The sequence below is a fragment of the Equus przewalskii genome, chromosome 29 (genome assembly GCF_037783145.1).
Source record: "Equus przewalskii isolate Varuska chromosome 29, EquPr2, whole genome shotgun sequence".
In the NCBI taxonomy this organism is placed as follows: domain Eukaryota; kingdom Metazoa; phylum Chordata; class Mammalia; order Perissodactyla; family Equidae; genus Equus; species Equus przewalskii.
This window is the reverse complement of record NC_091859.1, coordinates 16,745,295-16,761,421: the sequence shown is the minus strand read 5'-3', so window position 1 is coordinate 16,761,421 and position 16,127 is coordinate 16,745,295. Positions and strand designations below refer to the sequence as shown.

Sequence of the window (16,127 nt, the reverse complement as noted above, 5' to 3'; positions counted from 1 at the left end):
GATCTCTCAATTTTGATATTATGGTAGATTGAATAATGGCTCCCAAAGGCATCCAGGTCCTAATCCCCAGAACCTACGAGTATGTTGTTAGCCTAAATGGCAAAAGGAATTTTGCAAATGTAATTAAAGTTAAGAATCTTGAGATGGGCAGATTATCCTGGATTATCCTTGCGGGCCCAGTAATCATGAGGGTTCTTATAAGAGGGCGGCAGGAGAGACAGAGACAGAGAGAAAGTGATGTGGTAAAGGAAGCAGAGGAAGATAAGGAGAGGTGATGTCAGAAGCAGAGTTCAAAAGGGTGATACGATTGCTGGAGGGATGGGTGCCAGAAGCCAAGGAATGTGGGTGGCCTTTAGAAGCTGGAAAAGGCAAAGAAACAGATTCTATCCTACAGCCTCTGGGGAGAACATGGTCCTGCTAACACCTTGATTTCAGCCCAGTGAAACCCATCTTGGACTTCTGGCCTCGTCAAATTTGGTGAGATGATGGCTGCAAGTAAAGGGATTGGGTAAAGAACATTAAATTCACAAACTCACACTTGGTTTAGGGTTAAAACAAAAATTATAGTGAATGAAAATTGCCATCCAGTGTATGGCTGCCCAAGATCCTGGCCCTATGCTAATATCCAGAGTTAAACAACTGGTAGAATGGTAAACTCTCAACATCAATTTTCCAAGTGTGCGTTTTGAGAAAAATATCCAAATATTTCCCTCAAAACAAGTTGAAGGGGTAAGGAGAGTGTATTCCTATTATTACATATTCTCTTTCAAGATTTTTTTTGAAAAAATTCTCAGATATAAAATCCACTGAGTCAAAAGATAAATAAGGAATGAAGAAAAAGTATGATCTGTGCAAAATTTATAGAAAAAAAAATTTTAAATGACTAAGAAGAGAAGGAAAAAATATGACCATACAGATTTTATACATAATCAAGAAATGTCAAACCCTTCAAAGCAAAAAAGAGAGATCATAAAGATGAAACAAAATTGAAGACTAAGAAAATATTCAAGAGCAGAAAATAATGAAATAGAGAATAAAAGAACAATAGAAACGATTAACAAAACTGAAATCTAGTTCTTTGTTAACACTAATACAATAGGCAAAAAGAGGAAATGAATCTATTAAAGAGAAAATGTGACAGAAAAAATGAAGATTTTTAGTTAACATAGACATATATTTTTACATTTTATATGATAACATTGCAGACAACTATAATCTAACACATTTTAAAATTTCAATGGAATAGGTAATAGTACGAAAAAACACAAACTGCCAAATTTGTACAAGAAAAATAGAAAATTCAAATAAATCAATGACCATTCAAAATGGCACTGGTAATCAATATTGTCTCCCTGAAATATTGTGTCACAGATGTTTTTATGAAGCAGTTATTCCAAAACTTTAAGAGACAATCTATGTCTGCAACACATTTCTTCCAGAAAATAAAAAGAGTGAAAGTTGTCTGATTTATTTTAGAAGTTCAGAAAATCATTAATACCATGAAAATATCACCACAAGAAAAGAAAAAAAGAAAATTATAGGACCATTTTATTCATAACAGAAATGCAAAATATTTAAATAAAATTTAACTAACTGAATCCAACAATACGCTTTTAAAAAGTACAGTATGATAAAATATAATTCATCCCAGGACAAAAAAGGAGAGTTTAACATTACTACTGCAATAAACTACAGGAGAAAAAGCAGACAATTATCTCACTATATGTAGAAAAATAGTTTATATTCAATTATGATAAAAAATAAAATTGTCAGAATAGAAGGAAATTTTCCTAGCTTCATAAAGGTAGTGTTCTATAAGCATTTAACACTTTTCTTTTTATTATTATTATTACCACTATTACTATTGGTAGAGACATATTAAATGGATTCCTCTTCATAGGGAGAAAAGATCAGAACACTACTATTGTTCAAAAAGGTAATGGGTCTTAGTCAATTCTTTAAGACATGAGTTAAAATAATGGTGATGAGAATGGAGACAAAAGGAGATTAAACTATCATTATTCGCAGATATTGTACTTATTACCTGTGTAGGAAACTCAAAATTATCAACAAATTATCATAACTAAACAATTTAGCATATGTGCAGGACACAAAAATCAACATAAAATTTAGTAGGTTTCTTGTCTACAACAAATAAATACTCTGATATTATATTTGATCTTACAATAAAATAGGGTCCCACTCAAAATAACAAGCACTATAAAGATTTAAGATTTGAACAGATCAAAACTGTATAAGACTTTTATGGCTATAATTTCAAACTTCTATTAAAAGATATAACCCAATGAAGAAATTGAACTGTTAACCACTGACCTCTGTATTTCCAAACAGCTTTACACGTGTGTTCTATCTGTTCCAGGTCAGCTTCCCCAGGAAACAGACTTTGACACGGACATTATCGTGCAGTAATTTATAAAGAAGTTGTCTCAGGATTAAAAGCTGCGGGGGAAGGGAAGAGACAAAATTGGGCATAGGAGAAACTGGGCTATGATACAGTCATAGCAAACTCCCCATGAGGAGTTCTGAAGCTGGGGACAGGAGTCAGGTGTTTATAAATGTGCATCAACCAGTTATGGATGGAGACAGTCTCAACGGATGCATATCATGGACCTCAGAGAGGGAGCATGATGTCGAGAAAGGGCGCTCTCTTCATTCAAGGGCAATTCTCAGAAAATGCTAAAATTGAGGCTGTCAGCCAGCAGCACTCTCAGTAGCAGAGAAAATGGAAGCTTTGATCCTGAAAGAAAGAGCTGGGTGACACAGCATAGTGAGCTCTATAGTCCACACTGTGCGCTGCCTGAGTCCACTCTTTTAACGTCCTCTGGGATTCTGCTGGTCCTCTTTGCTGGGAAAACTTAGAAGAAAAAGTCCTTACCCTTGCAGCTAGTGCCCATCTCCCCTCTGCTATCTGATTCCTCACTCACAGCTAGCACTTCCGCTGGTCTCTGAGGAGTCCATGCCCCTGATCACTGCACGCTTCTCAGGTTGTGGCTGCTGCCACAACCATTTACCCTAAAAATTAGGCAAGAACGTGCCAAGAGATGCCTCAGTATGTTGCCTGGGTGCCACATATATCTCCCCCTGTCCACATTGTGTAACAGCAGTCTTCTTTCTTCTGATTATCAGAGTCAAATCCCCCCACCAGGAGGGTTATTCCTTTGTATCCTCTGACCTCCCTGACCTTGGAGTTCAAAGTGCCTGGACAGGAGGCATAGCTTAAAGTCAATGGAAATCTTTTTCCTTCCCCTAGCGAAAACTGTCTTACTTTGGGAACCAGTACTTTTAAACATGCAAAACCCAGAGTTGTAGGATGGGAAGCACAAACTTTCCCAAATGGGCCCTAGGAATGACAGTACATGAGGTCACTCTTAATTCCCTCCCTGGTTTCCCAAACCCATGCAGCACATGTTGGGAACACAGCATCACAGAATCAGCATTAATATGAAGTGTATGCTGCACCCCACAGCATAACATTCCATCCTCACTAGGTACTTTTTCTGAGCTAGCACCTCAGTTGTACTTTCAACAGGCATTATCAGTCTGGCCATTTCCGGTGGGTGCAGAACATGATAACACCAGTGATAGAATTCAAACACAATAGGATGTACGAATAAATAAAAGAGAAAAAGATAAGCCCTGCCCTTAGATGGCTTATATTCTAGTGGTAGAAGGTAAAAGATTTTTACCAGAAAGCTATAAACAATCTAAACTTGTATCTTCTTAATGATATAGCTATGTATACATTTTGACAGAGCTACAAAGAAAAATTGACAGAATTACCATCATAGTGGGAAATTTCAGTGTACCTCTCTAAGTAATAGATCTAACAATAACAACAAAAAAGTAAGAATATAGAATATTTAACAGCATAAAAAACAGGTTGATATGAAGCCATTATAAAGAACGCCACTGCAAACAGCTGTAGAATATACAATCTTTTCTTGCAAATTTGGAACATTTCTAAATATTGTTGACATACTGGCCCATAGAATTTATGTCAGTAAATGTCAAAACATTGGAATCAAAGAAACTATTCCTTCTGTCTTCAGTGCAATTATGTTAGAAATCAATATTCAAAAGCTGACTAGAAAAATCCCATGTGTTTGGAAATTAAGAAACTTTTCTGAATAATTCATGGGTCAAAGAAGAATTCAATGAAAATTACAAATACATAGAATTGAATAATAAAAATAATACATATCAAAATTATAGCTTGTAGCTAAAACGGTTCTTAGAGGAAATTATATAGCTATAAAATGGCCATATTAAAAAAGAAGAAAAAAATCAAAATTAGGTAAGCTTTTGATTTAAAAAGTGAGATAAAGAAATATAAAATGTAAAAAAAAAAAGACAATTTAAAGTAAGTAATATATATAATAGCTGAAAATAAAAATAAAACAGAGAAGAACAATAAAGCCAAAAAAATTAAGGCTAATAAAATCAACAATATTCTAGTGAGAGTAATCAAGAAAAAAAAGGCTCAAATAAATAATATGAATAAAAAAGGGAGTGATATTTGAAAACTTATATGTAATGGACAATTCCTGAAAAACAATTACATATCAGAACTAAATCAAGAAAAATTAACAACTTGATTTCTTCTACCCATTAAATAAATCCACCAAAATAAAAAAAAAAAAAGATCTATACTACATTACTGTCAGCTTCTTTAAAATATTCAAGGAGCTAATAATTACAGTTTTAAATAAATGAGAGAGAGAGAGAAGGAACACTCCTCCACTCAATTTATGAAGCTAGAAAAATCTTGAAAGTAAAACATGATAAGAATATTATCAGAAAATAAATCCTAGGACAATCTCGCTTATAAACATAAATTCAAAAGTCCTAATATAATATTACAGAATAAATCCAGCAATGTATATAAAAAATAATACAGAAAGATTACATTTGGTTTAGCACAAGAATGCAAAGATTTTTATTATTAGAAAATGAATTAAGATAATTCACCACATTAAGCATTAAAAAATATAATGATCTCAATAGCTGATAAAATTCAACCTCCCTTCATAGTTAAGAGAAAAATGACTCTTAGAAAATTAGAAATAAAAGAGAAATTGTTTACGGCACTCTCTGCCCCACCACCTGAAGAAAAACCCAACAATTGAATACATTCCTTTTATGATCATTTCAAGAAAAGGTTGCTCTGCTTTGCTGCTTCTGTTTAACGTTGTACTAGAAGTCCTAATTAGCACAATAAGGCATCAGGAGTAAATTAAAAGTAAAGTAATTAGAAATAAGGAAACAAAGCAATCACTATTCAAACTTGATATTATTACCTAAATTAAAAAGCAAATGAATGGGGGCTGGCCCTGTGGCCGAGTGGTTGAGTTCACGCGCTCCGCTGCAGGCGGCCCAGTGTTTCCTTGGTTCGAATCCTGGGCGCGGACATGGCACTGCTCATCAAACCACGCTGAGGCAGCGTCCCACATGCCACAACTAGAAGAATCCACAACGAAGAATATACAACTATGCACCGGGGGGCTTTGGGGAGAAAAAGGAAATAATAAAATCTTAAAAAAAAAAAAAGCAAATGAATGTACAGCTGAATTATAAAATACAGTTTAGCAAGTGTTCTAGATATAGAAATTAAATGCAACTTTGTACACTATCAACAAATATTTAGTAAAGGTAATTTTAAAAGGATATTTTCAATAGCATAACAAAGAAAGTACCTAGGAAGGTGCAAAACTTTTATAGGGAAAAATATGTAAAATGTTGTTGAAAAATATAAAACATCCTAAATAAATATTGAAATATCATGTTTACGGGTTGGGAGACTCAATATCACGAAGCTCACTGGGAAAATTGAGATGATATCTGGTAAGAAAAGTGGTTATATCACATCATTTTCACAAATCAACTCCTAATCAGCAAAGATTTCACTGTGACGTGTAAAACTATAAAATTTTAGGAGACAAGGTAGAAGAATATCTTTCCGACATCAGGAAATGGAAAGATATCTTTAACAATATACAAAGAAAGGCAAACCATAAAAAAGAGAGTGGTGAATTATAAACTTAACACAACATAAAGAATTTTTAAAAAAAGACAACTTAGAAGAAGACATTAAAAAATGTTTACAATAGCAGTGAAATGAATGAATGAAAAATATCTGAAACAACATGAATACTTGAACGAAAAAATACTGGGTAGAAAAAGCAAGTCATGTGGAATTATTCAGCATTATTCTATTTATATACAATTTAAGAACATACAAAACCAAAACTTATTTTTAGGAGTGGTTGATTGCAGAAAAGGCCACAAATTCTTCCCATCTGTATTTGCACACACTTTGCAACGTGACTTTGCAGCTGTTCTCTTGGAGAGGTAGAGTCTATTTCTCCACCCTTGGATTTTGACTTGGCCATGTGTCTTACTTTGGCCAATGAGGCATTAGCAAACATGACACAATTGGAGGCTTGAAAATTTCTTGCGCTTTGGCCCTTGTTTTCTTACTGTTCTCGAAAGCTTGCCCCTCACCATGTGAACAAGTCTGGGTTAGCCTGGTGGTTGATAAGAGAAATGTGATCAAGGACCCCAGCTGACATAGAATTCACTGTCAGGTGGGTGATTGAGGCCATCCTGGACAATCCAATCCTAGCTGAGCCACCAAATGATAGCAGGTGAGACGACCCCGCAAAGAAAGGCAGAGCCTTTCCAAAGAACTGCCTAGACAACCCAGAGAATCTCAAGAAATGGTGAACATTTATTATATTGTCACTACATTTTGGTTTATGTTGCTGTTGTTATGCAGCAAAACTAAATAATACATTGTTATTCAAACGTGATAAAATTATAAATAAAACAGGACAATAAACTCAAATGATCTCTATCTCTGAAGGGAATGTGGATATGATGATCTGGAAAATTGATGTAGGGGACATCAAAACCAATGATAATGTTCTATTTCTCAAACTGAGTAGTGTGTACTGGGTATGTTTGCTATTCTTTATCCCTTACACATATTGTATAAATTTTCTCTTTTAAACTAGTTAATATAATAGGTAATAGATGATAAAATCTGTTCTTAAAGGGATTATATGTATTGGCTCTTTCCAAGTCTTCTTACTTTATAAAGTCAATATGTGTTAATAAAATTAGAGAATCAGTATTGAAACACTCCTTAGAGGTTACCTAATAGACTAGGTAAAATTCTGGTGATTAATAGATTTTTTCCTATATAAAATCACCTATTTCACTCAATTACATCAATGTGTTCTTATTCTTTTTTCTTTTTATACAAACCATGTCCCCAGACACTGTCTTCTCCAGCTCAATCTTTGGCTTAAGTAGCATTATCAGAGCACCCATTACTTGCTCATGGGGCTATTTCTCCCTATCAGATTGAAACATTCTTCTATCTAGTCTCTTTTGCTAGTATTTCTAGGAACCTATTTGGATTCCTGACTATGCCCGGTCAATGCATCCTTTGACTTCCAAACACAAAAGAGCAACTCAAACCCAAGTATTTTTAAAAGAACAATATTTTATGCAAAGTATTCATGAAAAAAAATTCCCTCCATGTTGATGACAGAAATCTACTCCTTTAACAATTCTTTGAACAAATATTTGAACTTCCAGGGAAAACAAACTGACCTATGGATTGTATGACAAGGAAATGTCACTGTCATAACTACACAGGTCTTCATGTTCTCTTCCAGGGAAGGGACTCGTGACGCTTCAGAAATGAACGGAAATAGACCAGCTGCATTTTAACTGAACAATTCGATCATTCTTATTCAATAGAAGCAGGGATCGAGTTTACAAGTGAAATGCAAAGGACCAAGGATATGTAAGAACTGAGTGAGGGTGCATGTAAACAAGTCATACTTCATCATGATCAGAAATAAGATATCCATGCTTGTACCGTTGCAATCTCTGAACTATCTCCCAAACCACAACAGGATTCTTCAGGTTGTCTTGACTTATACAGACAGAGACATCATATATTTGACACAGGTGATCTCATTATTAGAGAAAAGGACAAGAGGGAATCTTCAGGAGCAGTCTTTGACTTTATTACTCTGGCTGGCTATTTACCTGTGAGCAAGTGGCTCAAGAACTCTATATTTCACCATGTTATCATAAGCACCAAATATATCATTAACTTACATTGTTCTCGCATTTGTAATTCAACTGGTAATCTTTTTATAAATTTGCATAATAACTGCCAGCTTCAATATGCTAGTAAATTATTTTCAATTGTATAAAATGGGAGAACTCAGTGATGTGGGAAGTTTGTCTTCTGGCCTAATCTATTGAGTGACCTTCTTCTGCGCTTAGCATCCTCATGTGGCCTTTAGAACAGCAGCAGCTCCCTAGATTCTAGAATCTGAGTCATCCAAGGCATACCTCATGCGTTAGATAGTCCCTCCCCACTTTTAAAGAACAAGAGAGAGGATAGATAAAAGGATGGAGAGAGACAAATGGTAGATAGTTAAACAAATAGATGGACACTGATAATGTGAAAAGATAGGGATTAAGAACATTAGAACATTATTTGAGAGCGATCATTTTAAGAGCTAATGTACAAAATCAAAGAAAATTAAATTAGTTTACTCATTCAGCCATTCATTCATTCAAACACATTAATTACCAATTATTATGGTAGAATCTGGGGATATCTAAATACATTTGTATGCCTACAAGCTTATACAGAGATTATATTGGGAATGATAGACTTGTAAATAATTAGAATTTAGTGGGTTACATACTGTAGTAGAAGTATATCCAGGTATAGAGGTAAAACAAAAGAAGGAAAAATCAATTCTTCCTGAGATGAAGAAAGAAAGAAGAAAAAGAAGCAGAAGAGATTTCACAGCCTAGATGAGTGAGCGGAAGCTGGAAGGCAGATGGAACTCAGCAGGGTCAGTTTTCGTGAGTCTCCATTCTTTGACTCAACAAATATTTATCAAGCACAGTGTTTAAGTTGCTAAACACTGCTAGGTACCTAGAACGTAAAGGAAACAAAAACAGCTCCTAAACTCAAGGAGCTTATAATCTGAGTTGGGAAACTGGTCTAGACATAAGTAATTTGAAATTCTAAAATACAGGACAATAATTTTTATACATGTGATTGAAGACAGTACCATAGCCGTACCAAAGAATAATTTTGTCTGCCCAGAGGAAACTGGAAAATGCTTTCCAGAGGAGGTGACATATGAGACTGTGAAATTTCTCATAAAAGCCTTTTGCCTATATTATTTGAATGCACATAATTTGGGGATGTACTTAGTTTTATAGTTTTCACACATTCACCACCTCAGTGTCACCAAAATGTAATTATAATCCTATGTATATTTTCAGAAACAAAAATATCTTCATCTTCATCCGTTTCCTAGACCAGAACAGTTCCTTCCGCTCTACAGAATTTTTTTAAGTAGTTTGTGTGGAGCTGTGATATTTCTTAAAAGTCTATACATCTGCTAAAATCCATTGCTCTTTAATAACAAATGCGTCCTTTCCTCAGCAAAAGATAACTATGGAAAGATTGAAAACAATTTCCTAAAGAACTTTTATGGGTGGTATTCCACTTCTCCAGATATAAATATTGGTAATAGAATTGATAGAAGGGCCTAATATAGGCAGCGATTTAATGAATCTAGACATTGATTATGAAACCTAAATTACGTGTTTGTTTAAATATTGATGTCAGGCATGCTTAACTTAAGGATCTAGATACTAACCTTTTTCTTGGCATTTCTACACATAAAGCCAAATACGTTTTAATTTGACAAGTGTTGACTGATCATTCATTGTAATCAAGGCACCATAAGAGAACCATTAACAAGTGTGATGGCTTCTTGAAATGTATAGCACAATATCTAAAATAAAGCAAAAATGTGAATGCATTAAAAAAATTTGAAAAATGCCTACAAACAAGGAAAGAAGAAGAGCTTATGTCCAACATGGACAATGGAAAGCCCTCATAAAGGAGCAGATTTCAGTATCTCCAATAGGGAGATAGTGGGGGTAATGTCTACCAGTTGGAAGGAATCACATAAGAAAAGGCCTTGAGTTAAGAAAGAAAAGAATGAGTTCAGGACAGAGTGAAGAGTTCAATTTGATCAGATTATACATCTGAGTTAGCAAACTTTCCATCTCCCATAACCAATTTTTAGTAGATATCTGAAGTTATAAAAGATTATATGGCTATATCCAGGCTCGATAGGAAAAACTCCCACAAGCAATTAGCCATAGCTTCTGTGAGTGAGGCAAAGAGGAATGCTAGGCTGTGGTCCACATATTTTCTAATTAGGGAATAAGATGTCCAAGCATAGTGAGAGGTTAGGATAGACAGTTAAAACAACTCAGGCTCAGAACTGAAGGGCCTTAAATTTCAAGCCCAGGGGTTTGTGTCTTATTCTCCTTTTAAACTTTAATTATATTTCTGTAATAAAGCTTGTCGTAAAAGATTTTTAAAAACCCAAAAGTACGCATAAGACACTGAAAACCACCTCCCCACTACTGAAGAAGGAGTAAATTGGTATGTATTCTACCACTTTTATACATACATATACAAATGGGTGTAAAATACATACTGGATATAAATTGTTTCAACATAAAAATAGGTTCTCATTATACATATAGTTCACTCTCTTTTTTACGTAGAGATTTTTTCATGAAAGTACAGAGAGATCTATCTCATCTTTTTTAACTGCAACGTAACATTTCATTGTATGGTATATTACTGGCATATCCTTTAGCTAACTGAGAGCCATTGAAACTTTTCAATGAGAAAAGGAAATGATTATACATTTTTAAAAATCTGAAAAAAGTTGAGATGAGAAATCTTTAGAAGAGAAAAAGGAAAAAAAGAAAACACTTAGAAGATTATTACAATGGTCTAAGTAAACTCTAATAAGAAAAGCTTGAATTGAGACTAACTACAAGAGATGTTGCAGATAATATAATAAAAAACAGTTTACAATGATCCTACTTTACCAAGTGGGAACAAGAGAGAATGATGAGAGAAATGGCCCAGTGTGGATCATCAAGGAGATCAGGAAGCTGTCTGTAGACAAAGGGAACAGAGAAAGCAAACATAGTTTATTGGAGGACTCTCCTATCTTTCTCCCTTCCTTTCTAGCTCCCATCTTATCAGTTTCCAAATTACATCAACCTGATCACAATAATATTTCTCAAACCCAACTTATGTGATCTATTTCTGCCATAACTATCCCCATTAACAGCCCTATGATCTCCCTCCCAGCACTGCTCTACCTCTAATTCATCCAATGCTGCAGTCAGATTAATTTTACAAGTCAAAAGTCAGGATGGTTCAGGGGTTAATGCTCACTAACATATACTGCACATATGCTACATGTAGGGTGCTCTGCTTGCCTTTAACATATGTTATGTCACGAATCTTCACAGAAAGCCACTTTTTGGTTTTGTGACTTTGGGTGAAATTATTTAATCTTGCCCTAAGAGTCAGTTTCACCCTCTGTAAAATGGGGATAATAGTATCTGCTTCATGAATCAGTTACATGGAAAGTATTAATGGATGTTAATCACTCAGTATGATGATGCCACATAGTAGGCACAGGAGAGTGAGCTTTTGTTAGAATCAGTTCTCAACTATACGCAAAACTGCCTCTGCAGCCTGCCCAACTTCACAACTTCTTGCCCAGTGTATATTTCTATATATACGCCACGTTTTCGCATCTCACTGCCTTAGCCCACGCTGCTCTCTTTGACTAGAATGCCTTCTCTGCATCTCTATCTCCACACGTGTAAATTCTCCTCACTCTTACAGGTCCCAATCGCATAAAAATATTCCATGATTTTCCTATCTAGTAGTAATCTCTCACCTGCTTCGATTGCCACAGCAATTAATATGTGGCTACCTTATAATACCCTTCTTTATCTTGAATTATATTTTTACGCATATGTTTGTTTACATACCTTTATGTGTGGCTTACATATTTACAGGTGTATACATTTTCCCTTCTAGGATCTGAGCTTCTACAGAATTCGAGAGCACGACCAATTCTTTACCCTTTATGAAATCTAAAATGGTATGTTTTTATATAGTAGACACAACAAAAACATTTGTTCAGGTCTATGCTAGATGATTTCTATTTGTCCCTCTAAACTCCATCCTGCTGACGTATGGACATGATCAGCAGGCAATGGAGGGAAACAGGCAAGAGATCAGAGGAAGGAAGGAGAGAGAAATCAGGTTTTGGCTCTCTCATCTCAGAGCCACCTTGAGCTGGCTGCATCCCTCAACTGAAGGTCACTGCTCCCCTCAAGGAGGCCAAATCTACAGAACCCTCTCCTTTCGAAACCCAGTGACTGCTCCTTCCAGTTGTTCAGTTGGGCGTAGAGATTACTACCCCGAGGTTACTCCACAGCCCCTATATCTGTTAAGAGTCCCTTTAATAATCCTCCATCTTGAATTATCCTACTTTGAGGATGCCATTTTTTTCTTGCTGGGATCATCAGCTAAAAGTTCATGGAGAATTTTTAGATAAAGACAAGAGGATTTAGGAAAGTCACTCCTTAAGGTCTGTCTTACCAATCAAGTAAAAAGAAAAATGTTTACTTAGACTGAAGAAGACAATAGTGTGCTTGGCAGCTGGAGGAAATCGAAAAAGGATTAGAACAACTGCTGCAGAAAATGCTTTAGGAAGTTAGTTAATGGTGAATAAAAGGATAACAGAACAGCACGGAGGGCCTAAGTGCACAGAACTCAATTGGCAAGCTAGCCTGAATTTCTCCAGCAGCGCTTAGTGGAACAAGATCAAGAGAGTTGTTAAAACAAAACAAGGCAAAACAAAACACACGAGTGATAGGGTTTAACTAAATTGGGAATGATGGGAGATTAAGAAGTCATGGGATCCAAAGGTGCTAAGAAGGGCCTAACCAGGGCAGAAACAGAAGTCTGAAGGGAGACAAGTGAAGCCAAAAGGAGGTTAATGGGTAATCTTTCACTTTCAGTCCATTTGGAGGAAACATTGATTAGACAAATTGTGCAACATTCCTCATAGAAAAGGCATAGCAATTGCATTTTTAACTTTTATAACCAGACACAACTCTGCTCACTTGTAATATAATCTATGTGCCCCTAGTTAGGCTGCCTGTAATTTAAACTACCTTTTCAGATAATAGAATTTGAATAATGTTCTTGTTATTATTCAGGAATTCCTCTTTGGAAAATTTGATTTTACAAACACACATTTCACTTTCTAGAAGGTAAGTCTTTAAAACTTTCTTTTCATTTCTCTTTCCACTCCTACTTTGCTCCCAAGAATTTGCACTTCTCTCAAATTAAGAACCACCACCAGATTTTAGACCTTGATGTAAGAGAAGCACAAGGGAAAAGAAAAAAGAAGAAACACAAAATAATCACATTACCGAAACAATCAAGTTCTTGATTGCAGCATGAAAACAGGAGAAACTGCTGCGCTGACTCTCACACTCTACACAAAGGTTGCCAGGGGAACCGCACTTGTACATTTCCTGGTTCTCAAAAATGTACCAATGTAATGTATGTGTCTGTCTCTTTTCTTTTGCTTTCGGAAATCTCAACTGAGAATCTCCTCTAAGCTTGTGAGTTCTTTGTGACTCACTTCGTAAACTCATTCTTCACTGCTCACATCCCAGAATTCACTAAGCGGGCAGCATAGAAAAAGGTATTGATCTTTTTCCTCCAAAAGTTATGAGCGCAGCGTGCAATGAAAATGTCTGCTCTCCCTGGAGCCTCTAAAAATAGGAAAGTGTAAATTGGTTTTGCCTCTAAATATCTTTCATTTTTGTGTACTCTCTTTCTACTTTTAGATTATAAGTTCCTTCAGGGCAGGCACTAGATCTATAATTTTTTATATAATTCCCCACAGATATTAAAACAGGTCTAAAACCAGAGTGAGAAGTAAATAACTCTTTTTTGGCTATTATTACCTATAAGATTAAAGAACGGTTTGAGAAATTGTGAATTGGTTTTTCTTTTCAATTTGTTCAAATGAACTTAGGTCTTAGATATTTACCACCAGTAAATAACCACATCTAAGAAAAAGGCTGCAGAGGGAAAACTGTTTTTATTCCCTATGGCATAATAAGTGATGCTCCCATCCTAGTTTGAAACATTTGGAGGCAGATTGAAAGAGAATGGCCATTTACTCCTCTGGTGCCTATTCCAGCCATTAACTCCTCTGGTGGACGCTGCCCTTCATTTGTGTAACAAAACAAATCAAATAGATTTGTCATGAATAACTTTAAGACTATGATTAGTGATTTACTAAGACTAATGGTAAGTCATTAACTATGACATACACTGTTTATAAAAGTAAGATGCATCGTTAGTAATAAGACTAATATAAATGATTTCACCTGGCAAATATAGATACATTGATTCACTAAATTTTACTGAACATTTATATAAATGCACCATATTTAGTGGGCATATAAAATTAAAGAAAAAGACAATGTTTTTATTTACACCAAGCCTAAAATATATTAATATGTTTTCATGGGGGAAAATAGTTACTCTTTCTATATTATGCTAGTCTCAGCTGGTTTATGAGCAGAATTTCAATTTTAGATACTATTAAAAACAAGGCAGGCCCAAAATGGAGCAGCGTATGCTAAGCCCCACAACACCAAACTGAGACTTAATTACAGTTTCTGTTCTCCCAGATATGAAATCTTAAATCAATCAGGACCTGCCTGATCAGCACTAGGTTAGCTAATCTGCCTGATAGACCCCTGCCGCTCCCTAAAGGAAAGTAACTTTCCGGTAGCCAACCCGCTTTTTTGCCTAGTTTATTTTTCTTGTTCCTGCTCCCTTCTGCCTATAAAAGTCTTTTCATTTTGTATAGCTCCTATCTGCTGGATTGGATGCTGCCCAATTCAAATTGATTTTTGCTCAAATAAATTTTTAAAGATTTTACTATGCCTCAGTTTATCTTAGCAGTTCTGTTAGTAACAGTAGGAAGAGGGAACCGAGGGCGACCCCCTCCAAAGGCCCCCAGGAGCTACGAGCAACCAGCCGTGGCGCCTGTGGAGGCCCTGAGCTCCGCTGCAGCTTTCTCGCTGCCTCAGCGGGTCGTGGGTAAGTCCCTCTCGCGTCCTGGCTCCGCAGCTTTTGGGTGATGAGCTTTCAGACTTTGTGATTTCTTATTCAGAACAAAGTCTGGTAAACCTGCTGGAGTTGAACCGGTCCGACTCAAAAACCGGACCGCGCCCAGGAGCAGACTGGTTTCTATTTAAGCTGGACTGGGGCCAGTGTGAGACCTCAGGTGAATAAAATTTTGTTTTAAGGCTGAACAAGCAGGTTAACATTATCAAAGATAATCTTGAATTCCAGAGGCCACAGTGGAGAACTTTTAACCTAGATAAGCATATCCTTTTACAGGGGCCCTAAAGAAAAAGGGGTCTCAGCTAAGCATTCACTCTAAGGGGTTCAGAGGAAATTATTTTTCCTCCTCTAAGGTTTCTCGTGAGCATGATGAGACCCACCGGGACACTTCACTTGCTCCAGAGCCTGTAGAACTCTGGGGAAAATGGCAGAAGCCAGAAAAGGTAGGACTTCTTATCAAAGGCTGCTTTTCTAGGTCAAGAGAGGAACGTAAAATTTCACATTGTCCCTTCCTTACACATTGTAGGCAAAAAACATTTGTAAGAATTAGGTCTTTGGATTGTGACTTGTGAATTTGCTTTTGGGTTCCCATTGGTTGTGAATCTTTCTCTCCTGGGGACAGTTATTGCCTTCTTGTCTATCTCATTTTGTGTCCTGAGAACTTGGCTTGGCTTTCTTCCTGACTGGGGCATGCAGGTTCTTGCATGTGCAGGTAGCTCAAACATCAGGTTGGGGGCCCCAAAAATACGGCCGGAGAGAAATGTGAGTTGCACCCCGTTTGCGGCAAGGGTCCCACTGACTCTTGCCACCTCTCAGGAGAATTGTCCAAGTCTTTCTTTCTTTTGGTTATCTTTGAGAGTGGCTCTGGATCTTGGGCAGGTAGAATCTTTTGTACTCTCTTGGGGATTACCTCTTGTGTCCATGGGGTTGTTCCATACTGCCAGGGGTATTTACTCTTGTCCCTGCTGAAAGCTGACGATTTTTGATATGCTTCAGTTTATCT

The 16,127-nt window shown here is 36.2% G+C and overlaps 1 long non-coding RNA gene across 2 annotated transcripts in view; it reads right to left on the bottom strand.

Moving 5' to 3' along the window:
* The window catches only part of LOC139080193 (uncharacterized), a 126,963-nt gene extending 113,481 nt beyond the window's left edge, over nucleotides 1–13,482 (bottom strand). The window contains exons 1-5 of one of the 2 annotated variants that reach the window (XR_011534482.1): nucleotides 13,405–13,479; nucleotides 10,987–11,056; nucleotides 9,729–9,866; nucleotides 5,319–5,523; nucleotides 2,335–2,460 (exon numbers count right to left, since the gene is read on the bottom strand). This is a non-coding gene — a long non-coding RNA (uncharacterized lncRNA). Of the gene's footprint in view, nucleotides 1–1,530; nucleotides 2,461–5,318; nucleotides 5,524–9,728; nucleotides 9,867–10,986; nucleotides 11,057–13,404 lie in introns of those variants that run through there. The other variant, XR_011534481.1, reaches the window with a different exon arrangement.
* Between the last annotated feature and the right edge of the window lie 2,645 nt (nucleotides 13,483–16,127).